Below are 19,822 nucleotides of genomic sequence, written 5' to 3' on the forward strand. Positions count from 1 at the left end.
GGCCATAATTGCATACTTTTGCACCCATGATAATATATGTATATGTTTCTAAAAGAGAAGTGCAGCCTTTTTACTTAGATTTTATTAAACACCCATAATCCAATTCTCTCCTTCTAATGCTCTTTGGTGTGTCTTTTGCAGTGTGACATCTGGTCGCTGGGGATAACCGCCATCGAAATGGCTGAGGGAGAACCACGTAAGTGAATCACAACAATTGTGGCTACTTTATTTTATACATTGAGCAGCAGAGGTTCTATATCAGAATGGGAGGAATTTGGGATGATTTGCTATTTCCAGCAAAAAATAACTTTTTCTATAGATTAAATAAATAACTTCTAGACATGTTTGATGGACCTGATGTATATGTTTTTCACTTTCAGCATACACAGGGAAATATCCAGTTGAGGACCTGATAATTGAAGCCCAACCACCGAAGCTTCAATCAAACACCTGGTGAGTCTGTCCCAGCTCGTGTCAGATAGACAGATATACTGCAAAATACATGTATATTCTGGGGTATAGCTAATGGTTACTGGGTAAATAGAAGGAGAGAGAGAGGGAGGGATGGATGGATAGATAGATAGATAGATGATAGACAGACAGACAGACAGACAGACAGCTAGATGAGAGAGTGATAGAAAAATATACGATAGATAGATAGATGCTAAATAGACGATAGATAGAGGGATAGATATTTAAATAGATAGAGGGATAGATAGATGATAAATAGATGATATATGATAGATAGACAGATATACTGCAAAATATATGTATATTCTGGGGTATAGCTAATGGTTACTGGGTAAAAGCTTCTGGAATCTGGAAATCTGGGGATTTTTTTTTGCTAGCTAAAGCTAAAATCTCTGGTTTTTCCAGGTCACAGCATTTTGTGTCCTTCTTGGAGTCCTGTCTGAAAAAGGATCCTTCGGAGAGAGGGAGTGCTCAAGAACTCCTGCAGCACCCATTCGTCACCCAACTACCACCTAAGAAGATCGTCAGGGCTGAGATAGAAGAACATCTCCGGACTCTGCAGAACTTGCCGGCCAAGAAAGGTGAGGGAATCCATTATATTTGATACGACTGCACCATCTTACAGTGTAACTCAACAGCTGCAAGAGTTGGTTTTATTATAATGGCAATGGGAATAATAAACATGTTTTAAGGGGTACTTAATATTAAATTTTAGTATAATGGTGACATTGGCCTTGTAAGACAATTTGCATTTGGTCTTCAGTCTTTATTTTTTTGTTTATGAATCATATGCAAGCTCTAATTAGTATTCATGAATCACAAATATGATTTTTCCCTATACAGGACTGAAGGGAGTTGCTCTCTCAAAGCTGCGGCGTGCTTGTGACTTCTGCACACAGACATCGGCAGAACAAGAAGCAGCTCTGCAAATGGCCCTGGAAGGCTTCTCCTGTTATTGATATTGTGGCCAATAACAACAGCCCAGAATGAGTTTCCTAAATCACAGCCAAGGAAAAAGAAACATCCACAGGGTAAGGTCCAATCTCCATTCAGTACAATGGTTCTCAGCTGGTAGACAAATAACAATTTGATCCCCTGCTACCTGGTGGGTGTCTACATTGGTAGGACCCGAATCCTCACTGTGCACAAGAGGTGGGTTTCGGCTAGACAAATAACAATTTGATCCCCTGCTACCTGGTGGGTGTCTACATTGGTAGGACCCGAATCCTCACTGTGCACAAGAGGTGGGTTTCGGCTAGAAGATGCTCAAGTTTACATTTCTTGGTCACAATCCTCCCCAAAATCAAGGTTTTCTGTGCTGATGGACATTAGCCTCACTGCAGCAGCCACACACAATAACACAACAGGGTAGAATGTGATTGAGAAGGCTCAGGCATTATTTCTTATTCCCATAGCCAGTGCATTTATTTCCAAAAGGAGCATCAGTCTGGGAGAAAAACTTCCTAACATGAGGGAACCCCTAATGAATAAGGCTTGTCCATAAATGCCATGCCTCTGAATGAGAATTAATGATGATCTATTACTGACTGATATTTTTTTCTCATACAGATCCAGTGGCATTTGCAGCTCCACCAGCAACATCTCCTTTCAAGCTGATGAAGTTCAGCAAGTGGTAACTTCAAGATTCCTGCAACTACACCAGCAGGGACTTTATCTCCTCCTGTAGCTCCATGATCATATTCTTTTCAGACTACCACATCTCCACCAGTGGTGTCTTTGCTTCATTTTACCTCACTCCACCAGCACACATCTCCACCTCACTTTGAGGTGCCATAGTTCCATCCATCTTCCTTTTTTTGCAGACTACTACAACTCCAGCATCTTGCCTTAAGCATCTACATTTCACAGAACCATAGCTCCAACATTCATATCTACCTCTACAGCTCCACTAGCAGCATTCACATTTTCAAACACCATAGCTCCACTATTAGGACCTTAGTTTTCATTAGTATCCAATTACCAATCTACCCAAGGACTTTTCATTTAACTTTAGCTCCATCACGAGCCCTTATGTGCTAACACACCTCCACCAATATCTTCTTTTATTTACATATCATCAAGAGTTTCTCCTCTTTAAAATATCCTTTAATCCTTGCCCTTCTTACTACACCTCCATTTAGTCACCACCACACACTAAAATGATTCCACCTACACAGAGGCTTCTTTTCTCCAATTTTTTCTTTTGCCTCCCCCCTGCAATCTTCTAACACCAATTCCTCATTGGTTTGACTATGAAGATTTTCATTCATCCAGGTCATGGTATATCTAGTATAGGTAAATCTAAAAACAACTGGACTTGCTGAGTAATCATCCGAGCAGCTTCTTCAGTTCAACTGACTGGTTGAACTGAAGAAGCTGCTCGGATGAGTAGTGAAACATCTTCATTGATTACTCAGCAAGTCCAGTTGTTTTTAGATTTACCTATACTAGATATCCTCAATGGTTTCTTCTGTTCAAATTCTTTCCTTTCTAAATTCTATCTTTTCAAGCCTTCCACTCAACAACCAGTCACATCTCCTACTCTAAACCCTGACATAAACTCTTAGTTCTGATACTGACATAATCTCATAGTACAAGTTGATCCAGGGACTTGTCCGATTGCCCGTTGGGAGTCAGGAAGGAATTTTTCCCCCTCTGAGGCAAATTGGCTCTGGCTTCAGATGGGGTTTTTGCCTTCCTCTGGATCAACTACTAAATAGGAAGATCCCTTTTATACTAAAACTTGAACCTAATGGATGTGAGTCCTTCCCAACTTAAATTAGTATAAATTAATCTAAAATGCATAAATATAACATCCAATTTATAAATAAATATTTTAATACACATTTCATTGGTGTTCTTGCATTTTTTATAGTTCTATAGTATTGCCAGGGAACATTACAGAGGAGGGAGACCTCTAGTGCAAGGGAAAAGGGTCACTGAAAAGTGAAGGTGGAATCAAGAGGCAGGGGTGGGAGAAATTGGTGAAAGGAGGTGCTAAGGATGAATAAATATAAGAAGGGGATAAGCCATGTCTGGACCGAGTCCTACTGATCTGCACTGATGTCAGAGGTTTGGTCAATCAATCCCATACAAATGATATATAGTCAGTACAGCAGCCCCTCTGCCCTGATATTAATCCATGCAGTTTATGTTTAGTCCAGGATTTACTTGCCCTTTAAGAGACAGGGTGGTAGACAGGAATATATTCATATTCCAGTCTCTTATTCAATTCAATGCATGGTTGCTAGGGTAATTTGGACCGGATGGCTGAAACTGCAAACTGGAGAGCTGCTGAATAAAAAGCTAAACAACTGAAAAGCCACAAATAATAAAAAAATAATAAAAAATGAAACCAATTGCAAATTGTCTCAGAATATCACTCTCTACATCATACCAAAAGTTAATTTAAAGGTGAACAACCCCTTCAACATGAGACAGGGAGGAAAGCAGAAATCTCAACAGCCTGATTGTGCCAGTTACTTTCATTCTCGCCCAGAGTCTGCTGGAGATAGTCAATAGCTGAATAAGGGAACCAGACCAACTGAGAGGAGCCTGGGGGAATGAAACATCATTGCTATCCTTTATACAGTGCATGGCTTCTCCAGTAGAACTGATTTTCCTATCACAGTGGCACAAGCACAGTTGGTTCAGTTCAGGAGGCAATAAAGCCTTAAAGGAGAAGGAAAGGCTAAAACCAAGTAAGCTTTATCAGAAAGGTCTATATAAATACACCAAGTAATTCTGCTCTGAGTCCCTTTGAAGATGTTAATAGTCTTCCTGACATTCAAGTTTTTTCAGAGAAAAAACTCGGTTCGAGTTTAGTCGAATTTGATTAAAGGTTTCAGGTCGGAAAATATTAGTTCGAGTTTTAGATATTCGATTGTTTTTTCTTAAATAACCTCCCAATCAAATTTCGAGTATATTCGAATTTATTAGAGTTAAAAAAAAAAAACTCACATGAATTCGAAATTCGACCTTTGATAAATGGGCCTCCCCAAATTTATGGGAAACAAACAGCTATACACAAATGGCAGGATTATATATAGATCTATATTATATAGTCTTACTCCTGTCATATTCCAGCTGTCACATATGCATCATGTACTGACCAGGAAGGTATCAGGGCATGTCAGGAATATAATGCTATCATTCAGTTAGCCAGAAGAGAATTGAGAAGGGACTTGTACCTTTTCTGTAGTTGTGTCGGTATATATGGAACTCATACTGGAGTTCACACAGTAGTTGTGGGTCATTAGGTCAACGGTACGAGCATGAGATTCAATGATACCTACAACCTACCTAAGGCATATTTAAGTGAGACTTTATGAAGAAAGTGAAGCATCTGCTCACTGTGCAAGTGCCCCCCCAGGACAGAAAAGAAATGGGCAGTTACCTCATTATGGAGATTTACATATAGAAACTCTACAAGGTCCTGCAGCTGGGAGCACTCACACAGAACCACTATGAGCTGCCGTAAACAGTCCAGTTGCCTGAAAGATGAAAATATAATTATTAAACAGCAAGAGTGACTCTAGCATTAAAAGCAGGGTCCCTTGGCCAACCCTCCTCTCCTACCCAAATGGAACATGCTCTTCCACTAATGCAAGACTTTACTGGGCTTTATATGGTGCTACAATGTTTACATTTTCCTGATTATCCGGGTATTGTTCTGGCTGGGCTGAAACTCAACTTGGCCAAAAAATTCCTTGGCCTGTGTATGCAGTCTAAGGACGAGCACAATAAAAAAACCCATGTCTGATCTCATAGGTGGGCAATAGTGAGCGAACTGGACAAAGATCTGCTTCTTTGGTAAACTGGCAAAAGGAGAGGATAATGTACAACTATTTGGATTTACAATGCATGTTATGCAACTAGACTTAAGTGAACTTGTCACGGGGGCCGTACCTGCTAGGATCTGGGATTTGAGTTAATGCGTCGTATGCTTGGCTGTTGTGTCCCACGTCTAAGTGATGCTTGAAAATCCGAGTCCTTAATGCTGCCATAAAATAAACACAGATAGATATAAATAGCTAAATATATAGATGCAGTATGAGAATGGGAACGTCCAATAACTCTTTCCGTAATCTGGATCTTCATACCTTAAAATCATGTAAACATTAAATAAAACCAATAGGCTGGTTTTGCTTCCAATAAGGATTAATTATATCTTAGTTGGGATTAAGTACAAGTTACTGTTGTATTATTACAGAGAAATAGGAAATCATTTTTAAAATTTTGGCTTATTTTGATAAAATGGAGTCTATGGGATACAGCCTTTCCGTAATTTCAATCTCCTGAAATGAAGAGCAAGATGCCCCATCTGCTCTGGCTGCAGTTCAGGGATGCCGCCTGTTGGAGGTGCCATTTTCTGGGCATCGACATCCTCTAAAAACAACGAGAAAAAACGTGCAGCAAAATATTAGAACTCTGAATTTCATCCTTGTCAGACACAATATAACTGAAAATAGAACACCCTTCTAATATGCTTTAAAGGAATTGTTCAGTGTAAAAATAAAAACTGGGTAAATAGATAGACTGTGCAAAACGTGGTGTATTTTATCTGTCTTATGTCTTCCCCCAACTACTCTGTTTAAACAGTTGCCCCCCAGGGATATGAACAGGAATAGTAACCGTCTCAGAGGCCGGCAGCATGGCTAATTACCAATCAGAGCTGCAGCCTGTGGATTCAATATGAAGCCATTTTTAAATGGGTGAGGCAACAAACTTAGAATGCAATGTGATGCTGCGGGGGGTGGATGTTGCACCCCCAGCCAGTGCAAGAACAGAGGAACCTGAATCACAGCTCAGGGACATATTATGGGATGCCCATCCTTCAGCCTTCCTGTGATGACTGAAAGGAGACATTTATCTTGTTTCCAGTTTTGCCATTGTGTGGGTCCTTGCAGGAATTTATTATGGGTGCCCATAGTAACAGTGACATCTGGCCAGGCTTACAGGCTGATTTTGAATGACATGGAGACTTTATTGCTATACAGTGAGGGATCAGTGCAACACCAACTGGCCACTAACTAGAGCTTGCACACAAGCATGGCATTTAGATCCAGTTCCAGTATGTACAGCAGGTAAATAGCCATCCCCTCCCAATACTTGCACTGCTGCCGCACAGCTCACTCACCTAGCATGCCCCATACCAACTGCTGAAAAGTTGCACATTACAGACAAGTGCTTTGCAAAAACAGAGATATTTGCTCTTTCCTTGCAAGGGCACCAGCATGGGGTGGGCATAGACTGTTGTGCCCCACTCCATGTGGCAGTAGCTGTGCCATGCTTACTCATGACCTACTAATCCTACATCATGTTCATCACTCTGCTGTGGAGGAGAGACACCCGAAACTGCTGATCTTCATGAGCCGGCTGGGGACCACACAACTAGTTGAGTGGTTCTGGGGGTATTTATGTGCGGTATTTATATAATATTTCATATATATATATATATATATATATATATATATATATATATATATATATATATTATATATATATATATAAGACCAGCAGCACTGGGTGTCTCTCCAGGTGGTTCATTGATTTTTTATACATATATAACATACTGTATATATACAAAACCACGTATTCAAGGAACCAGCACTCCCATATAAAACTTCAATTGTTTATTGTGTTGTACCAATGTCCAACGTTTCGGTCCTTGTTAGGACCTTTCTCCTGTACATATTGTAACTGGATCTAAATTGGTACAACACAATAAACAATTGAAGTTTCATATGGGAGTGCTGGTTCCTTGAATACGTGGTTATATATATTTTAACCATGCAACCCGGCTATATATGCCAAAATAACGGTTGCCTTGGAGTGCGGATACTCACTTGAATGTGATACAACAGCCTTTCTCAAAGTGAGGGGGGAGATTAAACAAACTGATTAAATACATGGTGTGGCGGGAAGAAAAACAGCCGATTGACAAGGGAAGTGATGTAATTGTGACATCATACAAGAAAAATACAAGAAAAAATACTGTTAAAAAGTGAGAAAATATTTGTACAAACACAACATAACTAATTACATACTTAGGGCACGAGTAGTTATGTATTAATACGTTAAATCGCTGATACGCGTGTATCAGTCTCACTGTGTGTCTCAGATAAATGTAACAACAATTAAACTGTTCTATCACAGTGTAGCTCATATGGGGATACAATCTGGGTCTTTTTTGTTGCAAAGTGTCAAAAGATCAAACAAGAGATCAAGAGGAGAGAAAGTAGGAATGGAAAACGCTGTGTTGCGAAGTGTATCATATCCATAATGTAGACGAACGCGGCTCTTAAGAAGCAACATGTTGTGGAAAAGACGGAAAAAATACAGAACATATAGAATGGTTAAAGTGTGTAAAGTATTTCCCCAATAACAGTCACATGTATTTTTTGTTTTTCTATACACTCCATCTTAGGTGACCGGGGGTGTATCTATCCAGATTGACTGACCCCACCTCCTTTCTAACTACATTTTCCGTTTTCTCCCTTTTTTCTCTGTATTAACTACGGTTCTTGTCCTGAGTTCTGTTTATATTCTTCATTTTTTGTGGACCCCAACATTTTTTTTTTCATTTTTCAATTTTTTTTCATTATTCAATTTTTTCATTATTCAGTTTTCATTTTTCGTTTCCATTTTTTATTTTTTTATTTTTCCATTTGTTATATACTTTTCACTTTCCTTTTCCATAGTGATTTTTCACACGTTGAGTGAACTCCATTTTTCCAGTTCCATTTTTTCAGTTCCATTATTCCAGACATGTGTCTATTTGTGTTATTATTTTTCCAGATTTTCAGCACTAATTTTTTCCGCTTTGGATTATTTATTCGCCCATGTATATATTTTTTACAGATTTCAGTTAACCCTCTGGCTTCCTCAACTACGGAGATTACCATGAACATGGGAATTATCGAATGACTACACATCCGTGGACCTGCACGACAGAATAACTACGGGACACACTTGGGATGTCGGCTAATCTAACGTACGTCTGACCAGTTCCCAACACACTCCAATAGATGCCTGATGATCGAATATACGGCTTACTATCTACAATTAAAGTTACTGACATTCATCATCACCAGACAGTGAAGAAACGCACTATTGTTAACGGACCTTATTCAGTTGATGGTTCCTATAAATGGTGACGTAACAAGGCGATGTATACCCCAGAAGTACACATGAAGTAGAAAAACCTCCAGACTTTTGGAGGCCTGGCAAGAAGGAACAACGATTGATCCTACCACATGGCTAATGGATGCCCAGCAGTAACATCGAGGAAATGTAATTGCGGCATTCGCAAAGGGACTTGTGAATTGCCAGCAAAACAATACAGTATATACCTGGAATGCGGTGTATTTCACCTGAACTAGGTTGGCAGAAAGCTAATTAACAATCAACTGTACCCTTTTAATATTTCCGATAATAAGGAACAACGATAGACCCTACCACATGGGTAATGAATGCCCAGCGGCATTCATTCATGTTGAGGAAGGGTAATAGCGGTGATATTCAATGGAATTGCAAATTGCCAGCAACACAATCTATACCTGTAACCTTGCAGCTAATTTGATTAGATCAAAGTTGGCAGAGAGCTAATTAACAATAGACACGGACCTTGTTAATGGACTTATATAGAGCTCACTCTGCTGCTCATTCATACCCAACTTTGGATTCAATTCTCCTTAATACTTCTATTTTAATTTTTATTTTTTCTGATTATTTTTTATTTGTTTTTTATTTTTTAATTTTAATTATTTTTTGTTGTATATTTTCGAATTTTCTTCTTTTTTTATTTTTCTTTGTTTCCATTATCCTCTCTCGTTCCGTTTTTTCTTTATTCTTCTTTCTCAATCTTGCTTCACACTTTAACCATTCAATATGTTCTGTATTTTTGCCGTCTTTTCCACTACATATTGCTTCTTAAGAGCCGCGTTGGTCTACATTATGGATATGATATACCTCGCAACACAGCATTTTCCGTTTCCTACTTTCTCTCCTCTTTTGATGTCTTGTTTGATCCCTATCTTTTGACACTCCTTTCCAACAAAAAAGACCCAGATTGTATCCCCATATTTTTCTTGTATGATGTCACAATCACATCCCTTGTCAATCGGCTGTTTTCCTTACTATAGAAAGCAGTTATTTATGGGTCACTGTATCAAATGTCATGGCAAAATCCAAATTGATCTCATGTATTGCCTATAATTGCCAGGCCGAGACTGTAATGCCTTTTAAAATATTGGAATGATATCAGCTTTCCTCCAATTCATAGGTACCATGCTAGATGAAAATAAATCTGAGAAAATCAGAAATAGGACCCTAGCGAAGACTGAACTAAGCTCTCTCTGTACCATAGGATGTATTCCATCTGGCCCAGGGCCTTATCCACATTACTTTTGCTTAAACATATCCTCGGGCACTGATAACCTTGTTTGCTCTAAACTATGCATATCTTTACAGAGTGGGGTCTGTACCTCGGAGGCATCCCTACCATATATGATATTCACCTCTCCACCAGAATTTTCCCCTAATTCTCATCTAAATTATCTTCCCTGAAGTACTCTCTGCTCCTATCCCCATTCAAAGATTAACATCTCCTCCATCCTTTTAGCAATCCTCTTCCTCAAAGCAGCTGTACCATCATCATTGAGGTGTCCCCATCCCTGGCAAAGAGCCTATAGCCAATGGAAAAATCAGCCCAGTTCTCCAAAAACCCAAATCCCTTCTCTTTATACCAATCTCTTAGCCACACTAACATACAGTCATATGAAAAAGTTTGGGAACCCCTCTCAGCCTGCATAATAATTTATTCCACTTTCAACAAATAAGCTCGTTAAACCTTGAACTTCATGGGCAGGTGTGTCCAATCATGAGAAAAGGTACAGTACAGTATTTAAGGAGTCCAGTTGCAAGTTGTGCTGCCCCTTTGAACAGTGACAGTATGGGATCCTCAAAGCAACTCTCAAAAGATCTGAAAACAAAGATTGTTGAGTATCATGGTTTAGAGAAAGGCTACAAAAAGCTATCTCAGAGATTTAAACTGTCAGTTTCAACTGTAAAGAATGTAATCAGGAAATGGAAGGCCATAGGCACAGTTGCTGTAAAACCCAGGTCTTGCAGGCCAAGAACAATACAGGAGCGGCATATGCGGAGGATTGTGAGAATGGTTACAGACAACCCTTCAAAGATCCTGCTGCAGATGGTGAATCTGTACATCATTCTACAATTCAGCACAATTTGCACAGGGAACATCTGTGATGAGAAAGAAGCCCTTTCTGTGCTCACGCAAACACAAACAGAGTCACTTATTGTATGCAAAAGCTCATTTAGACAAGCCGCAGTCATTTTGGAACAAAGTGTTTTGGACTGATGAGACAAAAATTTAGTTATTTGGTCATAACAAAAAGCACTTTGCATGGCGGGAGAAGCACACTGCATTCCAAGAAAAATGACATGGCAATCTTCGATTGGCTAATCGCCATGTCATTGTTTTCAATGTCCTGTCCAGATTTCCTAGTTTGGGTCTGTCCTGGTGAAATTTGGACAGATGGCAGCCCTATATAAGGTGCTGATTGGACTTGACTTTTAAAATATGCATCTGTTGGTATTTTAAACCTGAAAAGTGAAGAAGGCATTTAAAAGGGCAAGTGCAGTTACTTTGGACCCTAATCACTACAGAATTTGTATCTATCCACTTGGATTTATGAAACCTCCATACATAGTGAGATCAGGAGACTTTTCACAGGGGATAGTAAATTTACCCAATGTGGCTGAAAGTCAAAAGGAAGATATGGCAGTTCAACCTCAGTCATTGTATGGTCAAAATACTCTTGTGATGTTACCCCCCGCCCCTGCCCCAGGTCCCCAGATGAATTACCTTGAGGTCAAGATGTAGGACATACATCTGATGCATGTAGAAGATGCCCTCACAGTACTGGTGCACATACACCATTGCATCCACCTCCATTAACTAGTAATTCTCATCTCTCAAACACCCTGGGGGGGGGACACAATAAGAGATGGAGCTAAAGCCTGGATGGGTAGTTATTGGGACTGGATGGCAGATTTAAGGATATGGATTTATTCCTGGAGTATTTAGCAGAAAAGGTTTAGAGCTATAATATGGTGGGTGCACAATGGTCAAGAAGAGAAAGTGAAAGGGAACAAAACGGGTCTGGACTAGCAATGCGCTGTTGAATGTTTATCATCCTTTGACCTAACCCAACCTGTGCCTTACTCAGGCCACAATATGGATTTATGTACCTGGGCAGCCACTTCTCCGACATCATCAGCAGGGGCAGGGAAAGCACAAGTATATAAACAACCATTGTATAACTAGTGGTGAAACAATAATCTCCACTTACTATTCTAGAATGAAAAAGATCTCATTAGGCATCTCCACCTCATCAAACATCTGGATGATATAAGGGTGATCCAACTGGTTCATCACTTGGATTTCATTTAAAGGCATCTCCTAAACCCAAATAAAGAGACATGGTAAGATACTGTAAAGACCTAGAGAATCCTTACACTTTTGTAGGCCTAGGTTCCCTGATTTTCACTTTTTGGCTTTTTTAAGTCTGACTTATAGACTGCATCCCACAGTCACACCCCAGTAAGTAGCTCTGAACCCCAGATGTACATCTGATCCTTTCTTCCAATTCTTACACTTGTTTTGGAGGAGAAAGAAGTACTTTAATGGAGAACAGATTCCCACGAAATACATCTCTTTTCCCTGGATATTGTCTTTCACAAAAATGCCATTAACCTTCCTGGTTTCCCTATCATAGCAGGGATGGACTGACAGACAATTTTTCTCACTATGTACATTTACACCTTCAAAACTATGTAACTGATAAAATTCTTATTGAAAGATTCTCAACACATTTTGCATTTACACAATGAGGTGCAGACTATTTGTGGCACACAGTTGATGCCGAATCACTATCCACCAATATATCATGTCCTGCATATAAAGGCCTTCAGTCCTTATGTCCATGCATTCCTCGGGATGAGGGTTGAGCAAACCTGGTCCTACATAAGAACAACATTGATAATATTCCAATTATATGGAAAGGGTCTAGGGATATACTGTACTTAAATATATTTATTTCATTATACAAGGCCAACTACTCCAAGCTGTTGGATAAACTTAAAAGAGACTTGCTCACCTGGCACACCTACCACCTGTCTTGGTTTGGCCGAATTGCCGCGGTCAAAATGACATTACTGCCAAGACTGTTATATTTGTTTAGAACACTACCATTACACTTCCCTGAACAGACCGCTCATATTCTCCAAAAGGCAATATCAGACTTTATCTGGAGCGGTAAAAAACCTAGAATCAAGGCAGAGATCATGACTAAGCCGAAATCTATGGGGGGAATGGGGGTCCCTAACATACACCGTTACTATATCGCTAGCAGGTTGGAGGCTATGATACATGTGCACGCCCCAACCAGCGAACCCTGGAAAGAAATTGAAAATTACTATACCTACCCTCTCCAGCTAGCTCACCTTTTCTGGATACCTAAGGCTTCCAGAAGTGCCTCCCTGCATATTCTACCCACGTCACAACAGGCTTTGGATCTTTGGGATGCGATATACATAAAGGCAGGTCTGAGTACCTCTACTTCCAGATTTAGGTCTATCTTTTACAATACGGATTTTATGCCTGGTTGCACTTAACTTGACTTTACTCCCTGGATAGCGGCAAATTTGACTACCCTTACTGCCTTTCTGGTTGACCAGACAGTGCTCTCGTTTCAACAATGTAGAGAAACATATGACATACCACACTCACAATTTTTCAGGTATCTACAAATCAGACATTACGTGGAAACTGCCCTCAAGTCCACTACGAACAACGCGCTAACATATTTTTAAACCATCTGTCACAACCGGTCATATCCGACTCACCTGATCACCAGCCTCTATAGCAACATTGCGTCAGACACCACTACTTCTCGCCAACCCTATATGACGAAGTGGGAAGATGACCTTGGTTTTCCGATTTCGGACAAAACTTGGTCATGCATATGGGACATGGCCAAAAAGACATCCATTTGCGCTGTCTCTGCTGAGAGAGCGTATAAGATTATATTCCGGTGGTACTATACCCCGTTACGCATTAGTAAACTTAGCGGAAATCCCGACCATGCTAACTGTTTCAGAGGCTGCGGAGAACGGGGATCATTTTTACATACTTGGTGGACGTGCACTATTGCCCAGGAATTTTGGGGGAAGGTTGCCACTCTGCTCTCCGAGGTCCTCCATCTCACCATACACGCCTCCCCACACACTTTCCTTTTAGGCATGAGAATCCCAGTAATACACTCGAAAAGTTCGCATAAGTTGGCCACGCATATTCTTACAGCAGCAAGATCTTTACTGGCAGCTAATTGGAAAAAGTCGCTCATCCCGGGAGTACAAACCCTTATCACAAAGGTAAATTGGATCAGAGCGATGGAGTCCATTCGAGCCAGACTTTTGGACAGGAGTTACGAGGAGGAGCTGGAGTGGCATCCCTGGACCCGTTACTTGGAAACGCTTCAGGTGGGGACCAACATTGCAATGTAAGGCACTGCACATAGGCGGTGTAGGACACGTTGCCTTCACTTAGTTCTACATATCTGGTTGAACGCAATACTATTTCTGACACTTTTCTCTTATTTCTCTATTTTCTTATCCCCTTATTCTTTTCTTTACTCTCTCTTCCCCCTATCCCCCCTTTTTAATTGGAGATACAGTCACTTTAGCTTTTTTCAGTTAATAGTTCATATGTGGACACCACGTTTATTGATCTGCTGTGTAGATACTTTCCTTGCCGTTACTTTAGCCGATGTCTTGTTGTTGCAATACGTTCTGCAGTCTGTACTGTGTTGAAGAACATCAATAAAAATTTCAAATTTTAAAAAAAAAAATATATATTTATTTCAGGCTTCAGTTTGTATAATAGTGGAATCATATCAACATCTGTAACAGATCCTGTTTTCTTGATCTCGTCCTTGAGGGCAGGTACAACTGGGATTCAAAAGAGGCTCTGGAATAGAATCCCAAACGACCCCCCACAGTCCCACTAAATAGCAACTGTCTATGGAACCTGAGGGTAATAACTTCACAAATTATAGCTATACACCGTTTATGGATATTTATATAAATCTAGCATTCACCATCCAAAATAGCTAGGAAACATATATAGCCATTCCCTTTGGAGGATCCACTCCACTTTGGTTAAGGAGAAGGAGTTTGAGGGGTGGCTGATAAAGCGAGAAATCAGGCTATGGGAACAAACTGACTTGTTAGGTTTGGATTCCAATATCAGGAGAGAGTCCACCACTGTCGGTAATCATATTTTAATAGACAAAATCAACAATAAAATTTCTTTTAGGGTGGTGGCAGATGGGGAGATTAATCAACCAGCGACAAATCTTCTCTACTGCTGGCGAATAATCTCTCCAAATGCCTTCGTATTTACAAAGTCACCCGAAGTTGTCTCTCAAGGAAACTTTGGAAATCTGAAGCGATTTGTATGCCATCCCACTGGTGATTCGTATTCTTGCCAGCGGGAAGGCATTTCGGGGGGAGTTTAATCATCCACTGTAGAGAAGATTTGTCGCTAGGCAACTAAATACCCTATCTGCCTTCACCCTTCAACAGAAATGAGGTACAGGTATGAGATCCGTTATCTGGAAACCAGTTATCCAGAGAGCTCCATATTACAGAATGGCCATCTCCCATAGACTCCATTTTATCCAAATAATTCAAAGTTTTAAAAATAATTTCCTTTTTCTCTGTAATAATACAACAGTACCTTGTACTTGATCTCAACTAAAATATATAATTAATTCTAATTGGATGCAAAACCAGCCTAATGGATTTAATTAATATTTTTTCATGATTTTCTAATAGACTTAAGGTATGAAGATCCAAATTACAGAAAGATCCCTTATCTGGAAAGTACCAGGTCCCAAGCATTCTGGATATCAGGTTCCATAGCTGTACAGATAATACCATCTTCTGTATCGCGTTTAATCCACATTGCCAGCGGGAAGGCATTTCGGAGAGATTAGTTGCCCCCAGTAGAGAAGATTTGTCGCTGGCTAATCTCCCCGTCTGCCTCCACCCTTAAACAGAAATGAGATACAAATACTCTAATCCCATTTTCTGTATCACTTTTAATCCACAATCCTGGTTAGCTAGGTATTGAGTATTTTATCTACAGTTATTCCTGGACACTAACCCTAGGGCAGAGGTAGATCAGGATCTATCAGTAGATAAGGATCTATCAGTAGACCTTTAGCTGGTGATCAGTAGATCTCAAGACACTGTCAACCAACAGCTTGACTAAATCACCCTCCTATATTTCATGTTTATCATGATATTTATTATGTTAAAGGAGAAGGAAAGGTAAAAACTAAGTAAGCCTTATAAGAAAGGGCCACCTAAATATACCAGTAAACCCTCAAAGTAATGCTGCTGCTGAGTCCCTTGTCAAAAAAAACCACTGCATTTCTTTCCGTCTATTGTGTACACATGGATTTCTGTATCAGACTTCCTGCCTTCAGCTTAAACCTCCTTGCCCCGGGCAAGAGCATGCTCAGTTTGCTCTTCTACCCCCCCCGCCCTCCCTTCTCTGCTGTAATCTGAGCCCAGGCAGGAAGTGATGTCACACCAAGCTAGTACTGCAGCTGCTATCCTAAACAAACAGAGAGCTTCTACATATATAATTATATATATATATATATATATATATATATATATATATATATATATATATATATATATATATATATATATATATATAGCATTCTAGCTTGCACTATTGCAGCTAATCTATTGGCAATAAAATGCCTCCGTAGCTATCCATCTCCTTTAAGATTACCTGAGAAATATTGTTTTTATGAATGTAGAAGTGTGGGCACTCCTGCCCTAGGGTATCATTTAAGAAATTCCAATACACGAGCATAGAGACCTTCTTGTGAGCTTGTTCAGATGTGGGGGGAAAAAGAGATGCATTTACTGACCATAAAAATAATTCTTTCTCCTCCAAAACAACAGGGGAAGTGTTAGAGCTGAAAGTAAGGATCACATTTACATGGGGGGGGTTCTGAGCTACTTACTGGCATATGACCATGGGTCGCAGTATATGAGTCAGACTAAAAGTGAGATATAGGGAACATAGGTCTAAAAGATTGATAAATTGTATGGTTTCTCAAAACATACAGTATATGTGTGGGTAAAAATGCAGATTCATAGGGAACTATAGTGATGAGAATTGGACACATTATTAGCTACAAACCCCGCTCATCATGAAATGTCTGATTTTTTAATGATGTAAACATAAGGTGTGTATTTATATATTCTAATGTTGTCAATATATTGGAATATTACCTTTTCAGGTGGTTTATTTGTACTTATTGTTTCGCGTGTGCTTATTATATCGACTTATTTTTCCACTATTTTTCCTCATCATCCTTATCCTTACCCGATCTTTACTGCTGAGAACTTTCACCACAAGGTTCAGGCCAGTGGACTTTTCTGTGCAGAGATGAACTTCTCCAAAGAGCTCCCTGGCACACAAACAAAGACTGATTATTTCCAGGGATTTGGGCAGAATGGAAGAGAATATGTGTGGAATAGTAAGGCATCACATGGAAATATAATTACTGCTTGGCCCAATTCTACCTACCTAGAATGATTCCAGGGACCTTAGATTGTAAATTCACTGGAACAGGGACAGATGGGAATGTGATAGGGACCTTAGATTGTAAACTTACAGGGTGAGGAACTGATAGGATTGTGATAGGGGCTTTCGATTATAAGCTTCACTGGGACAGGGACCTTAGATTGTAAACTCTCAGGGGCAGGGATTGATGGTAATGTAATAGAGGGCATAGATTGTAAGATCACTGAGGCAGGGTAGATGGGTTATGTGATAAGGGCCTTAGACTGAAAGCTCCACTAGGCATGGACTGATGGGAATGGAATAGGTACCTTAGATTGTAAGCTCACTGGTGCAGGGAGAGATACAAATGTGATAGGGACCTAGAATTACTACATCACTGGGGCAGAGGCTTATGGAAATGTGATAGGGTCCTTAAATTGTAAGTGCCAATGGGCAGAGACAAGTGGGAATGTGATAGGGAACTTATAGATTGTAAACTCCACTGGGCAGGGACTAGTGGGAATATGATAGGGACCTTGGATTGTAAGCTCCACTAGGCAAAGACTAATGGGAATGGGATAGGGGCCTTCAATTGTAAGCTTATTGGGATAAGGACCGATGGGAATGTTATACAGACTATAGATTGTAAGCTCCACTGACAAGGACTAGTGAGAATGTGACAGCGAATTAGACTGTAAACTCCACGGGCGCAGAGGCTGATGGAAATGTGACAGTGACCTCAGATTGTAAACTTCACTGGGGCAGGGACAGGCAGAAATGTATACTTGCCAAAATGTATATTTTCCTCCTGTATTTCTACTGCTTCTGCTACTAGTAGGACAGTGGAGAAAAAAAAGCTTTAAAAGTTTATCACCCTATTTGCGTACTGTGATAAAGTTACCTCTCTGTGCATTTTATATCCATACCTGGAGTGTCCTGTGTTTTCCTGCCCCCACTAGGACTGGGAGAGGCTGTTAAGGTGGCCATACACGGATAGATCCGCTCGTTTGGCGATGTCGCCAAACGAGCGGATCTCCCTCCGATATGCCCACCTTGAGGTGGGCAATATCGGGCTGATCCGATCGTGGGCCCTAGGGCCCAACGATCGGATCCTAGCGTTCGCCAAACGGGCGGTCGGATCGCGGGACCGCATCAACGAACAGATGCGGCCGCGATCCGACGGGATTTTTAACCCCATCCGATCGAGATCTGGCCGACTTTCGGCCAGATCTCGATCGGGGAAGCCCGTCGGGGGCCCCCATACACGGGCCAATAAGCTGCCGACTTGGTCTGTCGGCAGCTTTTATCGGCCCGTGTATGGCCACCTTTAGTTGTGTTCTCTGGATCTGCTCTTCCACCGTGTCCTTACAAGGCAGTAGAGGGGTCAAAGTAGAGGGACGGTTCAGTCCTCAGTGTTAGTACCCCCAATTTCTCGGCTTCGTGGTCTTGAGTGCTGTTGGTCCTGTAAAGCCTTCCTCCTCTGTTTGACTGGACTGGCTGGAAGGAAACACAGTGTCTTTGAACCCAACTGTTGCCATGTTAAACACAGTTACATTTAGATACCCATTATTAGTATTACATTTGGAGTGGATAGCCTCCTATACATAACTAGTGACTTCCTGGACCGAGTACAGTGGGGGGGGGGCATAACTACCTGTATCTAGTAGAACTGTGTCTAGTAATGAAGGGATTAGTATTAACTGGTTGCCCTGAGGAGAGACAATGCATTGGATTATCGCAAGTTGCACCTGCCCTGGCTATGTAATTTATATACCCGTATATACTCGAGTATAAGCCGACCCGAGTATAAGCCCAGGTACCTAATTTTACCTACAAAAACTGGAAAACCTTATTGACTCGAGTATAAGCCTAGGGTGCATTCCAGTACACCCTGTGTTGTGATGTCTGTACATACACACAAGATGCAATGCGAGAGAGAGAGAGAAAGAGAGAAATTCTTAGCTGAAACAAAAGCACTTGACATTCCATACTCTTATTGGGAGTATATGCTGTTGAACAATGACCAGACAGGGGTATAAGTCACTAGGAGGACAATGTAAACCTGAAACTCAGCAGCTATTGCAACTACAACTCCCAGAATCCTTGTGTGACTCAGACTGGAAAAGGCTGCTGGGAAATGCAGTTTATAGTTATCTGGCTGAGCCATGCGGCAAGGCCACAGGTAGGGCTAATTACAGGCCACTTGTTGCCCTGCGGTTACTGCCCCCTCCCCTCCACCCCCAGTAAGGCCTGTAGCAGTTACTCACATGGGCTCCAATATTGCGATACAACTGCTCCTCTATTGCGATACAACTGCTCCACATACTGCTGTCCTCATACTGCTGTACTCTGTGTAGTTTCCCCAGCAGGTTCCAGTAATGGCGAAGAGATGGGGGCAGGGACGGGAGCAATTACCCTGTGAAATCCTGTCCGATGGTCCCCTCTGTAACACCGGATCAAGTCCCCTAACCAAGCGCCGTACAATTTAGCAGGCAGCAGGCCCTACGGTGAGCCGGAAAACAGACACCTTGAGGCAATAAGACGAGACTAACAATTGGTGCGCTGTGTGGGCGGAGCTGGGCGGAGCTGGGAGGAGCGCTCATGGGAAGCTGTATGCCGCTGCTACATGGAGAATGTGTGAGTGAGAAAGAGAGAGATATGCGCCTCTGA

At 40.9% G+C, this 19,822-nt stretch overlaps 3 long non-coding RNA genes across 6 annotated transcripts in view; 2 read left to right on the forward strand and 1 right to left on the reverse strand.

Moving 5' to 3' along the window:
* The window catches only part of LOC121395531, an 81,990-nt gene extending 63,805 nt beyond the window's left edge, over window positions 1-18,185 (reverse strand). For 2 of the 4 annotated variants that reach the window (XR_005962529.1, XR_005962526.1), the window contains exons 1-4: window positions 16,973-18,068; window positions 11,850-11,959; window positions 5,380-5,859; window positions 4,868-4,964 (exon numbers count right to left, since the gene is read on the reverse strand). This is a non-coding gene — a long non-coding RNA (uncharacterized LOC121395531). The other 2 variants (XR_005962527.1, XR_005962528.1) reach the window with 2 other exon arrangements.
* On the forward strand, window positions 133-959 carry LOC121395535. Its single transcript, XR_005962534.1, has 3 exons — window positions 133-196; window positions 381-453; window positions 877-959. It is a non-coding gene; the product is annotated as an uncharacterized LOC121395535 (long non-coding RNA).
* On the forward strand, window positions 954-2,227 carry LOC121395532. The gene is made up of 3 exons (XR_005962530.1): window positions 954-1,052; window positions 1,315-1,502; window positions 2,041-2,227. It is a non-coding gene; the product is annotated as an uncharacterized LOC121395532 (long non-coding RNA).
* Window positions 18,186-19,822: the final 1,637 nt, after the last annotated feature.

The sequence above is a fragment of the Xenopus laevis genome, chromosome 7L (assembly GCF_017654675.1).
Source record: "Xenopus laevis strain J_2021 chromosome 7L, Xenopus_laevis_v10.1, whole genome shotgun sequence".
Classification (NCBI taxonomy): Eukaryota; Metazoa; Chordata; class Amphibia; order Anura; family Pipidae; genus Xenopus; species Xenopus laevis.